Here is an 18,911-nt window from a genome sequence, read left to right as displayed (position 1 = left end):
TTGTGTGCCTAGACATCCCCACAAGTACAGGGCCAGCAGACTGAATGAAATTGACAATATTGTCTTTTTTAATTAACAAAAATGATCTGATGTAACAGGAAGCTTCTGAAATTATTCTGAAGTCTCTATACTGTAGTTGCTCTTATGCTTCTCCCCCACCTACCGCTTACTTATTTTCACTTCAAAGCATCCACAGAGATGCTGCAATATTTTTTCATCTTTTTTATAACTACAATTCATGTTGGAATCCTTTATTATATTTTATTAATAGTTCAGAGTCCCCCGATTATTGAACTGGTGAAGGCAAAGATACCATGCAATTTGCATTATATTTGAGTCCATTACCAAGTCAACTTGGTGAAGACTGTGAACCACAGAGAGGTGAATGCCTGGCATCCAAGAGTCATTTAAAAAATTAAGTAAAGTAAGAACATACAAAACCATGTATTTTCACATTCATACATAAAGACTTAGGTGTTTGTCTTATTTCAGCATCAAATTAAAACTATCTTCTGTAATTACATCTATTTTAAACTGTAAGCACTCTGAAGATGTCTTGTATCGTAAGACCATTTTCCCAGGATAGGATTTCTTAGACATTTCCACATGTTTTTGTTTTTAAATCCTTGCAGGTTTGAGAGCTCTCCCTACTAATTAAGTTAAAACTTTTAACTTTCAACCTCTTTTCTGTGTTTTACAAATAGCCTCTACATCTCTCCCCACACATTTAATTTATTTATAAATCACTTCATTGAATAACAATACTATTACTTATAATGACAGCAATACTAACAGCACTTCTATTTAGCCAGTGTTTTCTAAATATTAGAAATCATGCTCCGTTACTTATATGTCTCATCCCATTCCACTTTCATGCCAACCTTAGGTGTTAGGTTTGGATTTTCTCTTCACCACCTCTCCAAATGTGAAAACTCATGCTTAGTGAAGTCAACTCATTGGTCCAAGTTCACACAGACAGTAAGTGACTGAGCCAAAATTCAAACCCAGGCAGTAAGACACGATTCTGAATATTTATATTGAACTTACTGCACTTCCAAGTTTTGTGGTCTTTAAACTCATATCATTAGCATAGTTACAGGAGTCATGTAACACAGAAAACACAAAACCCAACATCGAGATTTCCCAGTCACTCCTGTGAAGGGGGAGACAATTACTCAAGGTGGGAGTGGTGTTTTCTTGACAGCACCACTGCACGTTCCCATGGACTAAGCCAACACAAACTGAGCTCGTTTTCTAGAAAATTAAGATTAAAAGCAAGCTATATAGAGTTTGAGCTAGCTTCAGATAGGAAGAACAGCATGCCAGTAGGGAAACATCAAGTTTCAGATCTGCTAACCCAAACCAGCTATGTAACTATATATAAGAAAAGAGATGTGCAAATCTACACCCCGTTGAGAGTCTAGCAGTCCTATTCAATAAATAAAAATGGTTTACATATCATTCGAAGCCCTTCCAGCTGTGTGAGCATTTGCTTCTATCTGGTCAAGCTGCTGGTTGCCCTTTTGTGGGGATTTCTCTGGTAGAATTGGTGTAGGTCTTATGCTTCTGTGTCTTATGTTTGTACTTATATGGTACTCTGGGAGCAGTGGTTTTCAGTGGGAGTATGGGGGTTATTTTGTACCCTCCCAGGACTTCAGGCAAGGTCTGGAGACATTTTTGATTGTCAGGACTGGGGTGATGCTACTGGCATCTCAAGGGGAGGGACCAGGGTTATAGCTACACATATACCCTACATTGCACAGGACAGGTCCCCACAACAAAGAATTGTCCAGGCCAACAGTGCTGCTGCTGAGGAACCCTGTGCTAGATTATAATTTACTATCACTGTGCATTGCAAAATGCTAATCTCACATTGCTACATCTCATCAATGATAAATAACTCTAATACCTCTTTTTCCAGCTCTGCTTTTTATTTGTAGGATAGTGTCAATAATGTTATACAATTTGATAACCCTAATGCCATTGCTGATGTGTATTGCTTGGTCATATAATTATCATTAAGCACAGAAGTGCAGAAGATGAACAAGTCTATCGCTGCCAATTTTATTTTTCTTCCCAATAGCAAAAAGAGATAGTTATAACTCCCTTTGCACCTGCTGTTTTCCTAACCCTGAATCTATTTTCTTTTGAAATGTGAATTCATGGTCAAAAACTACTGAGGCTTAAACATTTCCTGCTCAGAAAATTTAACACTGCAAGATATCCCAATGGTGCCGATCTGAATGATACCCTATTTTAGCTGAACAAAAATGAAAATCATGAGTATAAAATAACATTAAAACAAAATAACTTAACTTTCCGAAGTGTCTCTCCATTTAAAATCTTCAGCTAAAAACCCACTGTGGAAGTAAATTCTTCCAACATGAAATGGATTTCAAACAAGGTTTTTTCTGTCTTTGCCTTTCATGAAATTCATACAGATAAAATGCAGGCTACTCATCATTGCTAATAAAAATAAACCCCTTGGTAGAGACAGAAGCAATTGCTTGAAATGTTAACCATGATGTTTACAGATTAGAGCACATTGAAAAGAGGTCATATTCATCCAGTTGGACCAAAAAATGTTACCCTCTGCTATAAAATCTGAATCAGAACCTGCAACACAAATAAGTTTCAGGCATTTCTGGGGAATTTTGAATTCTAAACCTAAAATATTCCAACCTTCCTCCACTCCACTTCAGAGAATTGTTCATCAGTCAGTCCCTTTGTTTTTGTTATGAATGACTATAGTCGGGCTATTTAAAGCAACTGATGCATTCAGTTGTCAGTTATATATGTCTGTGGAGAGTACACAAATGAACCACAATTTGATTTAAATCTTTTTCCTTCTTAACCAAAATGGTAGGCTTTGAAAGAGTAACAAAAAGTACACTGTTATCATGACAAAGGCTGGAGAAATAGAAGTTAAAGACTTTTAAGTAAAGAAAGAATGAGACAAAGGCCTTCCTGCTCATTCACTTTGCTAAGACAGAGAAACCTGGGAGTTAACTAGAAAAGCAGGCATAGGCCGAACTGAGTATTCAAGTATGTGCTATTGATTTTATCATAGACATCTTTTTTAAAATAAACTTTTTTATAAGTGGTTACATTTTTAATCTTTCAGTGAAACTATAGTCTTAGTTGTAAATGTGGTCAAATGAAATAAAGGAGTTTTATTTATCCACCCTTCCATTAATATATTCAACAAATGTTGACTGCCTACTGTGTGAAAGTCTCTTAAGAACAAGGCCGAGCAGTTAGCACAGTATGGATGTATTAGCTGCACAGCAAGTGACTCAAACTTAGCAGCTTAAAACAAAACACAAATATAGCCCAACATATAATATATGCTCAGGAAATGTTTGTTGAATGAATAAATGAATGAATGAATGATTAAATGAATGCATTTAAGAATACAGCAGCTTTTGCAAAGAAGAACGGAGTGTTACTGTGCAAAGTGGCAGAAATGTAAACCACAATGATATGAAAGTGATACCAATTACTCAAAGTATGAGAAACAATGAAATTTGTGATGCCTACACTGTGTGGTCTCTAGGGAGCTAGTTATGGATTTGACTCTAATAATAATATTCCCAGATATGAGATGCAGATATAAAAACTGACTCCTACAGTAAAGAGCCAAGAGGTGTTCTGGCCTCGATGCTACCTACAGGTTATCTTAGAATCTTAGAATCTTTTGTAAGAGGAGTTATGATACAAGATGCAATATTTACATTACTTTGTTGTTTGTGGAAATAGCATTTGCTGCTGCTCCCTTACCTTTTTATAGATGGATGCCATACATGGATTCTTCCAGCAGTATTTATAATTACTGACTTTCTATATTTCCATTCCTTTTTGGTTTCTTTACCTTGGTGCTTTTATCTCCTTCCCCAAATGACAATTTCCTTATTGAAACTTTCCTCTCTCCGATTTAAAATTTGAATTTAAGGAACAGACATAATAAGAATTCTCTACAAAACATGTGCACTTCCTCAGAGAAAAAGTATCATGGAAACATGAATGCATAAAATAAATGCACATCAGATATATTAGTATCATTTATTCTAGATTTTAAAGATCTAAGCGATAAAGGTCATTGAAGGGTGGATGTGAAGACAATTAAGGTCATCAGGATTTCCTGGAGATTATTAGCTTTCTTTAAAATGGCACCACATGTAATATTGAGCTAGGATTGCAGAGTGGCAAGAGCCATTTTTAATTATTAAAAGTAATTTCACATGTGGTTTAACAGTCATAATTGGAATTTTGAGTTATGCTTTCCTTGGTAACAACCCATTTCCTTTGTTTGGATAAACTGCAGGCGTGAAGAGATGAAATACGATGTCCTTTAATATGTGGCACTTCAAGAAATTATGTTTCACTGGCAGGCATTCAGCATTTCTGCAGCTAAAATGGCATTTCTCTAAAATACAAGAGAGACCAGGCCCCAGCATTAACACATTTCCTTTGCCAGTGCCTGGGGCTTCAGTAAACGATCCTAATGGTAAAGAAATGCCTTCATAAAAGTACTCACAGACATCTTGGGAGGACTGGTGAGGTGTGGCTGTCATCCTGAGTTGCTCAGTGGGTGGTAGGGAGGGTGGCCTTCCTGGAGTAACAGCAGAGCAGATGTGTGGCAACTCCTAGTTAGGGCTGAAAGTAGGAGGCATATCAGCGCAAAGCACAATATCTCTCTGAAATACACCCCCTCCCGCCACCACCATTACAAATAGGACTGCCTCTGCTGCTGCATGTGTCCGGGATGAGCTGCTTTTCTTTATGTGCCTGGCAAGATCCTACTCAGCCTTCAAAGCCCATTGCAAACATTTCCTTTAATTGTGACACCTTGGCTGATTTACAACAGACTTAAATTTTCCTTTCCCTAGATACTTAGGGCCATTCACTTCCTATACAGTGATATCGATAATCATCATTCACTCCCTCATGCATGAGTACATATTTACTGAGGAGGGACAATGAATCAGGGACTAAACTATGGATTTCTCTGCTTATAGAAACATAAGCAACATCCCTAAGCAATAAGTATTACCATTTCACCCTTTAAATAGAAATGAAAGCAGAGGCTTAAGGGAGGTTCAAGTAATTCACTAAAATCACACAGACAACAAGTAGGTAAGCTGAAATTTAATATCATATTGGTGTATCCTAAAACCTAAAGTATTTTAACTAATAGGTTTTAAATATCATTTTAACATGGTATTATCTTATATGATTTTAAATTACATCACATTAACTTTATATATATATATTATATACATATATTTTCATGTGTGCATATATCTATTATGACATGATCTATCCTATGAGATACATATAACGAATATACCAACATTGTATAATGCCATATATGATATGCTGGAGCTGACTCATGTTGCTTACAATAACCTGTCTCTTCCCAGCTCCACATTCAGTGACAGCACGTGTTGGTCACAGTAGGAGTGTTTATATACACCATGGCAATTGCAGATGATACAAATTAGGGCTATTTGTCGTAAAGAGCTGGTTAAACATTTACTAATACTACTGATTATTTTATCGTTACTGGTGTAACAGTTCATGTCTGATACTTAACTGTGAGCTCCTCAAGTGAAGGGGTTGTATATTAATGACCTCTTTTTTTCAGAGCTTGTCTATAGCACAGTGCCTAGCACACAGTGGGTGTTGGATAAATTATTCCTGCATGAGCAAGTGAGTGTTTTGCAGCATCTTTCACAGTTTTTACAATATTTACTTCCATTAATCTAACAGTCTCAATGTTTGCAATATCACTACAGTGGGTTGCCAAGGGATAAAATGTATAAAGTCTGAAGTGCAATCCTTTGCTTCTCAGCTTCAGAGGGTAGAAGCACACTGCATATTAAGTACCTACCACTTATTTCTACCTGGAAGGCCTGGAAGGATGCTGGCTGCTCAGGGGAATAAACTGAAGTCTATAGCAGCTTTAGAAAGTGATTACAAACAAACATTGAGTTATTTATATACGTTGCCTTTTATTTCATTTTCTTTCTTTTGTTTTCTTTGTTTTTTCTCCTTCCTCTAGCTCTGTATCTTAACTTGGCTTGGAAGTGATCATTCATTAAAATCCTGTATAACAACATTCTTATTATAAAAGAGAATCCTTTACAAAATTATAAAAACAAAATCTCAGTCACATCTTACAAATGTTGTTGATGATGATAATTTAGCCCAGAAATTTAATCTTTTTTAATAGGAAAATATCCCAGAAGCCATTTTTACCCCAGTATAACACTATTTTTAGAATCTGAGAGTCTGTTTAGGCATCTCCTCTCTGTGCTGACCAACTGTGTGTTCCTGGGCCTTTTTTATTTTTCTGAATTTTTCCTCTTCTGTGAAATAGATACAATGTACCTATTTCAAAGACATAAATTCAGATAATGTATTGAAAGCACTTTGCACAATGCCTAGTCTACAATAAACATTCAGTAGCTGGATGGCTTTTTCAGCTTCTAGCACATGCCTTTAAATAAATATATTTTGAATGAATGATTGAATGTGAAACACAAAAACAAATAGCTCCTGAAGGCTTAAGCATTCATCCACTTCCTTCCAAAGCTCTCCATTAGAATTTTCTGTGATGATGGGAATGTTGTATTTCTGTCCAATATGGGAGCCAACAGCTGCATGTGGCTACTGACCACTTGAAATGTGCCTAGTGTGACTTAAAACCTTAGTTTTAAATTGTATATACATATAATTCATTTAAATTTAAATGTCCTTATGTGGCTTGTGACTATCACAGTAAAGTACAATTAAAGGAACAACTATAGGAAACTAGATTATATTTTGGACTCAGAACAAAATTCTCAGAAAGTATTACTAATTTTTTTGAAGGACAACATGAATCACTTTCTTCTTTTTTTCTGTCCTTTGCTAAAGCTGATCTCACTCACGAAACTGGAAATGCTGGTGGAATTTTCTGTTTCTGAGAGACAGCTTTGTGTACTGCGATTATAGCCACCCTTTATGGATCTTACCTGTCTGCCTGGATGTATTTAAGTTCCAAAGCTTTCTTACAGGCACTGGGGTCACAAATCATAGCAGGGTAGGAGGTGAAAAGAGTTTGAAGGTCATGGATGGCCAAGTCTATAGTTTTCAAGGCTTTCTCATGGTGCAAATGAAGCTGCAGTTAAAGATGGTGGCAATTATGCTGTGCTGTGCTTGCTGCTGGTAAAAGTGACCTGGCAGCCCCACCAGCTTCGTTTGTTCTTAAGTATTCTATTAGGGAGGAATACATACATTCATTTTAGATAGTGTCCTGAGTAATGAGGAGAAAAGATGCTACATGCATTTAAAAAATGTTGTGATAAAGAGGTGCTCTAAGCATTGATATTTGCAAACATTTAAACCACTAAATCAGAAAGCATAATGACCCTTAGATATCATCTCATTCAAACTATTTAGTTAACATTTGAAAAGGCTCAGGGACAGAAAGGGAGCAGCCTAGCTAAGAATAAAACCAGAGTTTGCTGGTTCTTACTCCACAAGCAGTTGCAAATAGAAAGGGGAAAAAAATGAATCTATTTTGGAAGACTGTCAAAATGTCAAAGCACTTGTAGGCTAAAAAAACAGTTATATGTAAATGTATTGCAATGTGATACTTGAAAAGGAGTGTGTCATTTACCAATTCTCCCTAATTTCTTCCCCCCACTTTTTCTCTATAAGCGCACACTGACTATGATTCTCTCAGAGGATATAATACCCTCTTGGAGTAAATCAGGCAGGTTGGAAAATTGCATTAACTCTTTCCACTCCCTGGGGAACACATTTGGTAAATCCCTGCCACAGTGCACTAATTTTCCTCCTGGTGTGTGGCTAATGCACTGGGGAAAAAGGGCTTACTTACTGGGTGTGTCGACGAGGTCAGGGACCACATTATCACGATTTTATTGCCAACGAGATGAGCCGCAGCCTCCCGCATGTAAATCAAAGAGTTAACAACGGGGCAGGGGGCTGCTCTGGCTTTGTCCTTTCAGGGTCACAACTGGACAGGCTGTGATCTGTCATCTTTCAGAGCCTTGCATTCAGCAGCCGCTGTTATTTTGCAAACCATCAGTTGTGTTTCCACAAAGCCAGTAACATGGTATTACACGGCCTGAAATCACTCAATCTTTAGGACTTGTTCTATTCCTACCCTCTAATCTTCTATGGGATTGAGAAGTCAAGGTGAGCTCAGAAATCGATGCACTCCTTATTTCTCCAAGTTTTTCTAATTTTCTACTTCAATACAGACACAACTGTGGAATCTGAACGAACATTTGCCCCAGACTGGAAACTCAAATAGCGTCATTTCCCTCCTTACCAAAGAATAGCTTCAAGATTATAAGTGAATATAACACTCTCCCCAACACCTGCCACATTTCCATACACACTTGCACTTATCTTTTCTTCAAGAAAAAAAAAAACCTAAAACTGTAATTCTGCTAGAAGAGTTGAGAGTGGCAACACTCATCTCAATTCCTAGCGCATGGTTTTTAGAAAATAAAATTAAAATTAAAAATCCTGTGAGTGGAGTTATATGCATGGACAGCTAAATTCAAGAAAGTGACTCAATCATTATTAACCTTCTGGAATCTTCTCCATTTTTCCCAGTGGCTGCAGGCTAACATCAAGGGATTCTGTGAGACCCAGGCTTCTGAGCATTCAAGTTCATTAGGCATGCATCTCATTTTGGCAGGAAGCCACTCTCTTTCAGCAAAAGTCAGTCACAGATAGACGGAGAGCAATCATCTCACGACTAATAAATGCGAGGCTGCTGAGACTGGGCTGCCAATCTTGCAGGATAGGGAATAAAGGGGTGGAGGGAGGGCCTGTGTTTTGTGTCCCTCTGATTTCATAGCGTACAATACAGCTGAAGCAGGAAGAAGCCCCAGACCAGCTCTCAGAAGCAAGATCAAAACTACCTGTACAAACAGTAATCATGCAACATCTTTGGCCTGAATAGGTACATCTGTCTCTAAGAGCTCAGAGCATCTTACAAACCCTTGCTATTAAACCCCCTTGGTGTCCTTGGGAAAGGAAGTGAGACAAGGAGTACAGAAGAAATTGAGACACTGAGGCACAGGGAGGTTTGGGGATTGAGAGGGGGTGATTAAGGGAGGCCAACAAGCAGAGTGAAAGAGAGGATTGAGGGACCCAACGCCAACTCTCAGACATAGTCACTGAGGAAAAGCCGGAGGGATGCAGCTGACACAGTCCAGCGTAACAAACGGAAATGTTCACTGGGGCTAGAACAAAAGATGGGGTAACATAAAAGAATGAAGCAGGAGGGTGGCTAGTCACAGGGAATAGTGAAGACTAGTACTATCACGATCACTTAGAAAACCAGTTATTTTTGGTGGAATCTCCTATTTCACATACACTGGCAATTAAATAGTTTTAAAATACAGTGCAAACCAAACAAAACATGTTTGTGGGTCTAATCCAGCCATCAGGCCAGCAGCCTGTGCTGTTGGGCCCAGTTAGTTAAATACACCAGCTCATAGTTCAAACCTCTCCTTCCTCCTGCCTGAGTAGACATAGCAGGACCCGGCTTCCTTTCATCATGTAAGCATGACAGCATCGTGGTTCACTCTGGACACACAACATGTAAACCTGGGGACGATGCTCTGACAGCAGCATGATCCTGGTGGCAGAAACCAGGATTGGAAATGTAGATGGCTTGGGTAGGCTGCCCTAGGGAAGCTGGGACCACCTTCCTTCATTGTAAGGAAAGCAAAGGACCAGCCACCTTGTTAGAACATTGACAACAAAGAACTGTCCATACCTTTCTAATTATGAGTCTGATTGTCTAATAGTTTGGGGCCTTGTCTTGCCACCCAACCCTCTCCACAAGCTCTCTCTCTGCCCCATGACCTATGCTTCCTCCGTCTCTTAAATACCTGCATATCTGTCTGTCAAACAGCTGTCTGGGTATTCACATTTTCGCTTACATCCTAGAGAGGCTAATCTTTGGGATTTGTATAACCCTTGGGGGTGAGAGAAGGGTAAGCTGACTGATGAAATCCCCTCTGCATTAATGGGCTATAAAGTAAAATCCGATCCCCAGGGACCATGATACAGAAACCCTCTGATTCTACTTTTATGTGGGTCATATATCTTAATAGGTTTTCAAGCAATTTAGAAGACAAGACAAAGCAGCTGGTAAGGGCCAATTTACAAGGCCTCAGCTCCCCAGCAACACACATGCTGCCCTGTAACAAAAGCCCAACTGGTGTAAACAAGCCTTTTCCAAGTAGGAAGACACATACACACATCTGGGAAATTCCATTTTACCTAAACACACACTTATCTTATTTCATGAAAGCGTCATTTTCTTATTTATTCTGTGGCCTGTTATATCTGGTCAGTATCTATTTTCCTCATTAGTTATTACAAAATGGCCACTCTGAGCTCTGTAAACACTAGCTGTTTTCTGTGTGTCTGTTGTAAAGAGGAGAAATAACACTATAGATCCTCTGAATGAACTAGGAACCCACAGACCTTCTTTATTATGGTGGTTCCATGGCAACATTTTCACCAGTTTGGAGGTGAGAAAGTGACAATGGATTTAGCTCAGCAATTTCATGCTATGCAAATCTAAGGCAATCTGTACTCTGAGGTGTGCCAGTGGGGTCGTACGGCTGCATGAATCAAGACTGGGCAATCCGCAAGGGGAGAAAATGAGTCTTGCTCTTCAAGGTGCCTCCTGCTTTGGAATACATTCAGGAAAATTAATCAGTCACTAACATCTCCATGTTAGTCTCCCTCATTACAAATCGGAGTAAACGATTACTGCGTTAACCACTCTCTGAGAGGTTTCGAAAGGCCACTGGTGCTTACTGCTGATTTTCATAAATGATCTTCAAGGAGATCCCCTGAGGATTGGAGATCTGGGGAGGTCTAGGGAGAGGTTAGTGAAGAATGCATCTCATTACCATGGTGATGAGGTGCAACATGCAGCCTGGCTATGGAACCAGTTGCTACTATTTTTGGCCTGTGGGTTTCTGGTTGTTTGGGGGACTGTTCAATCTTAATTGATGGCAGGCTCCCAGGCAAACTGCACTTCTCTTCTGAGCACCAATCTTAAGAGGGTGAAACTGGAAGCAGAGTCCAGGCTGCAGCATTTTGCAACTCTATGCCTTTTGGCAATGTACTTGAATAGGACAGTATCATCTATGCTTCACAGAGATGTGGTGATCTCTGGAGAATAAAGCATTCTGAGTGGGCATTCAATGAACAGTCACTATTGTATTCACTTATTTATTTTGCCAATGTCTATGTTTTCCATATGCAATATTCATGGTAACTAAGACTTAGCACTTACACTTATTATGCAAGTACATAGTAGGGACTCAGCTAATATTTTGTCAGTGAATAAGCAAATGGATAGAGAATGGCTACTTTGAAAAAAGGAGTCCCTTTGTCTGCTTTATTTATATAAACAGCAGAAAACTGATACTAGGATGGTTCACCTCTAGAAATTGCAGTATTCCCCTTGATTCTACCAAAGAGAAGAATATAATTATAGAAAAGAGACAAAACATAACAATGCCGATATGATTAGACATTCATGAGACGAGTAAGTCTGCAAGCAAATGTGATGAACTGGAAGACAGGAGGGAATTCTTGGAGAAGTCACAGCTCTGTTTCATATGCCCTTTCTCTGGGGCATGATGAATAGTGCCTGTCCATCTTTCTCCCAGGGCTTCAAGCTGCAATGATGAGACAGCTGTAGAACTTACAGGCTCTTGTAGAAAGAAGCTATAAAATTGATGATTTTGCTTATTACTTCGGTGGCTATAGGGTACAGCTTGCACTAAGACAAACCCGTCAGCACAGACAGGTGAAAGAATATGATTTTAATATGCAGTGAGCCCTGAGAATACACCCCACCGTGTTGGTGAGCATACTTGTCTCAACCACACAGAGCCCTATCTCAGGATTCAAGGGTGATTTACATTATTCTGTGAATGTGAAAGGTGTAGGGTGGAATTTCCCTGAGTTGGCACATTAATGTGCCATCAATTGTGTTGTTTCCAAACAGACTATTGTGTTCCACCAACAAGCAGCCCATTTTGGCCTGAGGGAGAAAGAGCTCCTTTAGAATAAAGTGGTTTCTTAACCAGACTAAGTGACTAAGGCTGCCAAGGCAGCTCATGGGCAAATAATGCGTTTCCAGTTCTCAGCGTATTTCAAGGAAGATCAATGAAATGCTCGAGTCAGATATTACTTTGAGAACACAGAAGGAGATATCAGTACATTTATTTTTTCCTGACCAAACTTTGTAATAACCTCTGTATTTATTCAACTGAGTGGTTTGTGAATCTATGGCATTATTGAGTATTTACTTACTGTGTGTACACTATTGGGTCCCACAGAAAACTCACCATCAGCCAATAAAATCCAAATGCTTTAGCTTATCATTCAATGTTATCAATTATCTGACTTCTTACTCTTTTGGCTTCAATGGCACACCCCCCAGAAAGCAATCATCCAGTCATTAGAATTCTACCTACACCCTAACTATGCCATGACTATCTCAGGATTGGGGGATTTGGGAAATGCCTTTCCTCTCTCCTTGCTTGACTATTGAAAAACTATTCATAATGCAACGTTATGTTCAAGCATTACTTCTTCAAAAGGGTTTCCTGACTTTCCACAACCTGTCTTTTGTAACTTTGTGTATGTGTGTGTATGTGTGACCATAGTTCTATAAAACTCTATAGTTTTAATTTGTATAATTTTATATTTCTAGAAAACTCATTTTGTAGGCAGAATAGAAGTCCCCTCGAAGTTGTTCACATTCTAATCCCCGGGACCTGTGCGGATGTTGTCGTTTATCACAAATGGGTCTTTGCAGATGTGATTAAGTCACAAATCCTGGATGCCGAAGTTATCCTGGGTTATCTAATCATAAGAGTCCTTAAAAATGGAAGAGGGAGACAGGCATGTCGGAGTTAGAGAAGGTGTGACAGCGGCTGGAAGCAGAGGTTGAAGTGATGGCACTACTGGCTTTGAAGATGACAAGGAGTCAAAACACAAGGAATGCAGGCAGCATCTGGAAAGTGGAAAAGGCAGGGAAACAGATTTTCCCCTAGAGATTCCAGAAGTGAAACCCTGTTAAGACTTTGAATTTAACCAACTGAGACCTATTTGAGACTTCTGACTTCCAGAATGGCAAGATAATAACTCTGTGTTGTTTTAAGCCACATATGTATGTGGTAATTTGTTACAGTTGCCATGGGAAACTAATATACACCCATAACATTTTATTGATTTGATTTGTTCCCATTTTTCTCTCCTTCCATAGGACCATATGATTCTTGAAGTAGTTGAAAATAGCTTTGCTATATATCAAAGGTGTCCATGTCGGGCCCTCCGCTGAGTACATTGCATTATCTCATCTGATATGCAAAACAACCCTACAGCATCAGATTACAAAATAACTGACAAAGAGTTTAGTGCCTGATACTGGGCTCTAGACTTCCTGAGCCCTTAGCTTCATCACATACTACCTCTGACCTTGGGTGACCTATCTTTTCTCTGCCTCACTTTCTTCATCTGCAAAATGGGGATAAAAATGATGCAGTGGTGAGAATTAAGTTGATTTGTTCATGTAAAGAGCTCAAAACTGATTTCTGGCATATAATAAGCATTATGCAAGTGCTTAATGACAAAAATTATCACCCCCATCTTAAAGATAATAAAACGGAAGCTCAGATTAATGCACTTGCCCTACAGAGCAGGGATGGGAACAAAATAAAGCCCACTTGACTTCAACACATGAGAGTGATCTAAGGTTTTTGACTGAAGACAGTAACCAATTCAGAGAACTCTCAACATAATGGGAGAAACAGCACTTACAACAACACAAAAGAAAGAATGAAGCTTTGAGAGTCTTTCTGAATGTTGTAAGATGTAAAAAAGGAGCTATGTTTTGATGGAAAGGAGAGAGACAATCACTGTTACAATATACTTTTGCAGGTGTACAGGCAGTGACCACATCACATCAGAAAGCAGTGTGACAGTGCCAGCGAGGGTTTATGCTGAGAGGATGACTGGCTTGGAGAGATTAGTACTTATTGAAATAATTGTTCACCCAGAAACCTGCTGAAGAGTGAAAGATCAGAATCAGAGATAATGGCATTTTCACAGACTTCATAAAAGGACATGCATTTCATTGTTAAGTGTCTCTCAGTGACCTGGGTGCATCAAATTGCTGGGCTCCACCCACCCCCATGCATTTCACATTCAGTAGGGCTGGGGTCAGGCTACAAAATTTGTATTTCTAACACTTAGTGGGTGATGCTAATGCCTCTGGTTAGGAGACCACACTTACAGACTTACTGATCTATTGCAAATATCTCCCCACTGCCTCAGTCTAAGATTACTTCCAAAAAACTCACAAAAGGGAATTTAATTGTCTCAATCTAATGTCTCGGAGAATTGAAAGGGAAGTCCTGTCTGAGTATTTGTAACAGCATGAAGCCCATTAAAAGTACAAGACTCCAAGAAAGCAAATAGGCTTTATTTGTGAAAGCTTTTAAAGGACTTGCAACACCAAGGAAATGATGCTAAGGAAACAACTGTATCAAATACTCAGTTCTCAATATACAGGACCATTTCATTTTAGGTAGAGAGGATCTCCTGACTTTACTGAATCTATTAGGCCCTACTCCCATATCCACCCCCATTAGTTTGTCCACACTTGAGGATGGGATTTTAGGGATATAAGAGCGAAATCTTTAAGAGGCTTATGGCTGATTTTCTGTATTAGTGTTTTAGCAAAAAACCATCCTCAAGTGGCCTACCACTGCAGCCAAGGCATAGAAGGCTGACCAAGCAAAAAGACTTATACCCACCACAGATGCCACTTCACACTTCCTGCTCTATCCTCTGTTGGTCTGGATTCTGTCGTAGGAATATTATCATCCAATACAAGTAACGTAACAAGAGGAGGAAAGAAAGAGATCTGAATCTTTTGCAATATTTTATTTTATTTTTCAGTTTTTCAGCTAGCTAAGAAATAACTTTGGGATTTCCTTTGGAAGTGAATGAATCAAGGATTTAAATTAAGAAAATGGAGTATTAAAGCATGGCTAGTTAAGAAGAGAAAGCAAAAAGGCTATCTTTGATTGAGATTGAGGGCAGCCATTGGGCAAGATGAGTGGAAAAGAATGGGTGGCTGGTCATGCAAAAATTATCTCAGTCATCCTTAAACTTAATCACTCATCAAAATGCAAAAATACCATGTTTGATGATGTGGGTCATGAAGAGATATACCTACAACCACTGGAATATAAATGACCTTCAAAACCTCCTAGTTATGAATAGCTATTCTGGCCATGCTCAGTGTTTGGTAAGAAATTATTACTATTTAAAAAGTTAATATTAGAAAACATAATAATTACTTTAATAGGAAAAATATTATAAATATTTCATTTACTGTAAAAAATACTCCACACAATTGCTTCCATCCAGCAAATCCTCAACAGGAAGGTGTGGATACAGTTGTAATTCAATGCAAACATTGAAAAAAACATCAACAAGAATGAACTCATAGAACAGTTTTCCCTTATTCATGGAGGTCATGTTCCCAGAATCCCAGTGGATATCTGAAACTATGGATAGTACTGAACCTTATATATACTATGTTTTTTCCTCTACACAGATACCTCAAATAAAGTGTAAGTTATAAATTAGGATTGATAAGAGATTAACAAAAACTAATATTAAAGTCAAACAATTATAAAAATATACTGTAATAAAAGTTACATCAATATGCTCTCTTTTTTTTCTCTCTCAAAATACCTTCATTATATTCACCACCATTCTTCTTGTGATGATGCAAGTTTACAAGACCCTTATGTGATGGGATGTAGTGAGGCAAATGACGTAGGCACTGGGACTTGGTGCTAGGTTACTATTGACCTGACGATTCATCAGAAAGAGGATGGATCATCTCTGCTTCTGCACTGGGCTGACCACAGGTAAGTGAAACCCAGGATAAGGGGGGCCTCCCCTATTCAGTTTAATTCTCTGCCTCTTAGCTCAAAGATGAGCTGTTGCCCTCCAGAGGAGATAAATGATGAGCAAAGGCATACTTTCTCTCTCACTTTGCATTCATGGAAATGTATTTCCCATTCAGTAAAATTAAAATTATGGGACTAAAAGGAAAAACCAGACTGAGTGCCATGAAGGTATTCTTGTCAATTAGGATATACGTATGCCAGGTCTTTCAATCAGTTGATTCATCTATGCCTTCTTCATAGCATTTTATACATAAGGGTCCTGCCATTACTAGCTTCATGACAAGTTAGCTTTATCTTATTTATTAAAAATCCTTAACATATTTCAGGTACACTTCTAAGTACTTTAAAATATTATCTTAATTTTTTTAATAATCCAACAAGGTAGGCATTACTATTGTTCCCAAGCTATAGATGGGAAAATTAAGGCACAAAGAGATTGATGCCTGAGGTCACAAAGTTGGCAAGTAGGAAATACAGACTGCTTTGCCCTGAAGCCATAAACACATTTACAAAATAGATGTGTAAAAATTCAGTGAGTTAATTTTGTGAAGCCTTGGGAACAGAATGTGGCCACTATCATTGATGAAAACATGTCAGCTAAATGTAGTGGCATTCAGTAAGTACTTAATTAATGCTTTTTGAATAAGAACTATTGGCTTTGCAATAGTGAATGAAATCATTATAAAAATAACAAAAAGGAATTAAATACAATTTAGTAGTCTTAGTAAGGAAAAGTTCCATTTCTTGATAGTCACCTTAGTAATTACTGCTAATAAATTTCCTATATGGAGGTATTAAAGAGTATACATCTGTAAAGCATTGTCAGTAGAAAAGGTTTTCATATATTTTTCCTACTCAATTTGGAATCCAGACCATTGAGAGCCAAGGTTGAAAACAATATCCAAGATTGTCAAATGGACTTTGGAATGAGCTCTGAGAGGGATGGAAGGTTGCAGGTTGAAGCAAAAGCAATTAGTTACCCATCATGTGGTTATTGATCTTCCTGTCCTTTTGTTATCAGGACGTCAAAAGCGAGATAAAAGCTTTGACTTCAATGCATCACAATTTGGAGTAAATATTAATAACCTTTAGAACATAGGGGCTATATTTTTTCTGTGAGGTATAGACAGTAAGTAGCTCTGACCCCTGCAAAGGGGAAGTAATTGTCAGATTCAGATGACATCTTCCAAGGACTGATAATTTAAAAAAGAAATTAGATAAATGAAATGCCACTTGGAATAACTGAACTGAATAAAAAACAACAATAACTATTCCACCTCTGTCACTCAATTTTAAAAGGCCTTTTCACCTCCATTTTCTATTGATGTTTGAAAACAGAGAAATCTTTTAATCAAAGAGCTCATAGCAGATTTACAGATTCTATGCTTTGCACATTTGGGAATGAGTATTTGAACACAGGCAGATGCTTACTGGAATTCTTAATGAGGAAAATAAAAGGGCTCTCCAAAATAAAGAAGACCACAAGTCTGATTTTGTGTTCTCTGTGAAGCCTCCATTTCTAAGTTGAATATGATTTTGAAGAGTTGTATGAATTAGGAGCTTCTTTGAGAAGTTCAGGAATTTATTTTAGGACCATATATATATCAAGAATAGGCAAATTACAGCCTATGCTTGTTTTTTGTAAATAAAACTTTATTGGAACCACAACCATACTCATTCACTTATGAATTGGCTATGGCTGAAGATCACATGGCCTGCAAGGTTTGAAATATTTACTATCTTGTCCTTCACAGAAAAAGTTTGCCAATACCTGATATACGTGATAAGAATTGTAAAAAAAAAATAAAAGAAAAAAGTAAGTTGGGGAGCTATTTTATAGCCATCAACATAGTCTGTAAAAGTTGTATACCCTTTCAACAGAACTATTATTAGTTTCACTGAGAAATAATATTTTAAAAAATGATAACTAATCAATATATTGAAATCTTTGACTTTTTAGCAATGGCACCACCATCCACTCAGATGCTTCTGACAAAGAAAATGAGGATTAATCCTTAATTTGTCTCTTCTTACTCTCAACATTTGCTTCATCAGCGAGTCCTGTCATGCCCATCTTTCTTGCTTACACACATGTCCCTAATCCACGCACTTCCTTCTCCCTCCCCTGCTGTGATCCTATGCAAGCCGTCATTTCTCAGCTGTATTTCAGCAATGTCATCTTCACACATTTCTTTTTTTGCCCTTGCTCCAAACCATTAGTCATCTAATAGCTAATGGGATCTTTTTTATTCAAGGCTGATTATGTGTATCTTCTGCTGAAAAGCCTCCCCTGCCTTCCATTTCACTTAAAATAAAATCCAGACTCTCTCTGCAACATGTGGGCATACATGGTCTGACTCCCTTCTGCCTCCGCATTACTGCCTGCTTGCTTGCTGGGCTTTAGCCATATGGACATTCTTTCTGCTCCTCAAACAGGTAAACTTGCCTTGCCTCAGGACCTTTGCACTTGTTCTCCCTGCCCAAAATCATCTGCTCCTGGATCACTACAGGATAGTCTACTCTTCATAACTCAGGTCTCATTCCAAGCATAATCTCAACAAAGAAGATTTTTCTGAATCCTCCTCCTAATGTGCCCTTCTTCATCCTCACAAGCCTTTGAAAGCACATCACCTGGCTAATTTTCTTGGGGATTAATCATGGTTCAAAATAATCTAATTTAGTTACATCTCATTTCTATTGCCTCTTTTTATTACATTTAAGGTCTATGAGAGCAGGGAGGGTAGCTGCTTATTTTATTGCTATGTCCACATTCCCAGTGTACTGTTTTGTACATAGCACACACTCAGTTTATATCTGCTGAGTAAATACTTGATACGATTATGACTTAATGGGATT

At 38.2% G+C, this 18,911-nt stretch overlaps 1 protein-coding gene across 3 annotated transcripts in view; it reads right to left on the bottom strand.

The window, feature by feature from the left end:
* The window catches only part of CHL1 (cell adhesion molecule L1 like), a 309,930-nt gene that overhangs the window by 276,264 nt on the left and 14,755 nt on the right, over positions 1-18,911 (bottom strand). For 2 of the 3 annotated variants that reach the window (XM_073230928.1, XM_073230927.1), the window contains exons 2-3: positions 7,020-7,260; positions 4,538-4,656 (exon numbers count right to left, since the gene is read on the bottom strand). The gene's annotated coding sequence lies outside the window, so the exon portion shown is untranslated. The remainder of the gene's footprint in view (positions 1-4,537; positions 4,657-7,019; positions 7,261-18,911) is intronic. The other variant, XM_073230929.1, reaches the window with a different exon arrangement.

This window comes from Manis javanica, chromosome 3 (assembly GCF_040802235.1).
Source record: "Manis javanica isolate MJ-LG chromosome 3, MJ_LKY, whole genome shotgun sequence".
Classification (NCBI taxonomy): domain Eukaryota; kingdom Metazoa; phylum Chordata; class Mammalia; order Pholidota; family Manidae; genus Manis; species Manis javanica.
This window is presented reverse-complemented; position numbering and strand designations above follow the sequence as displayed.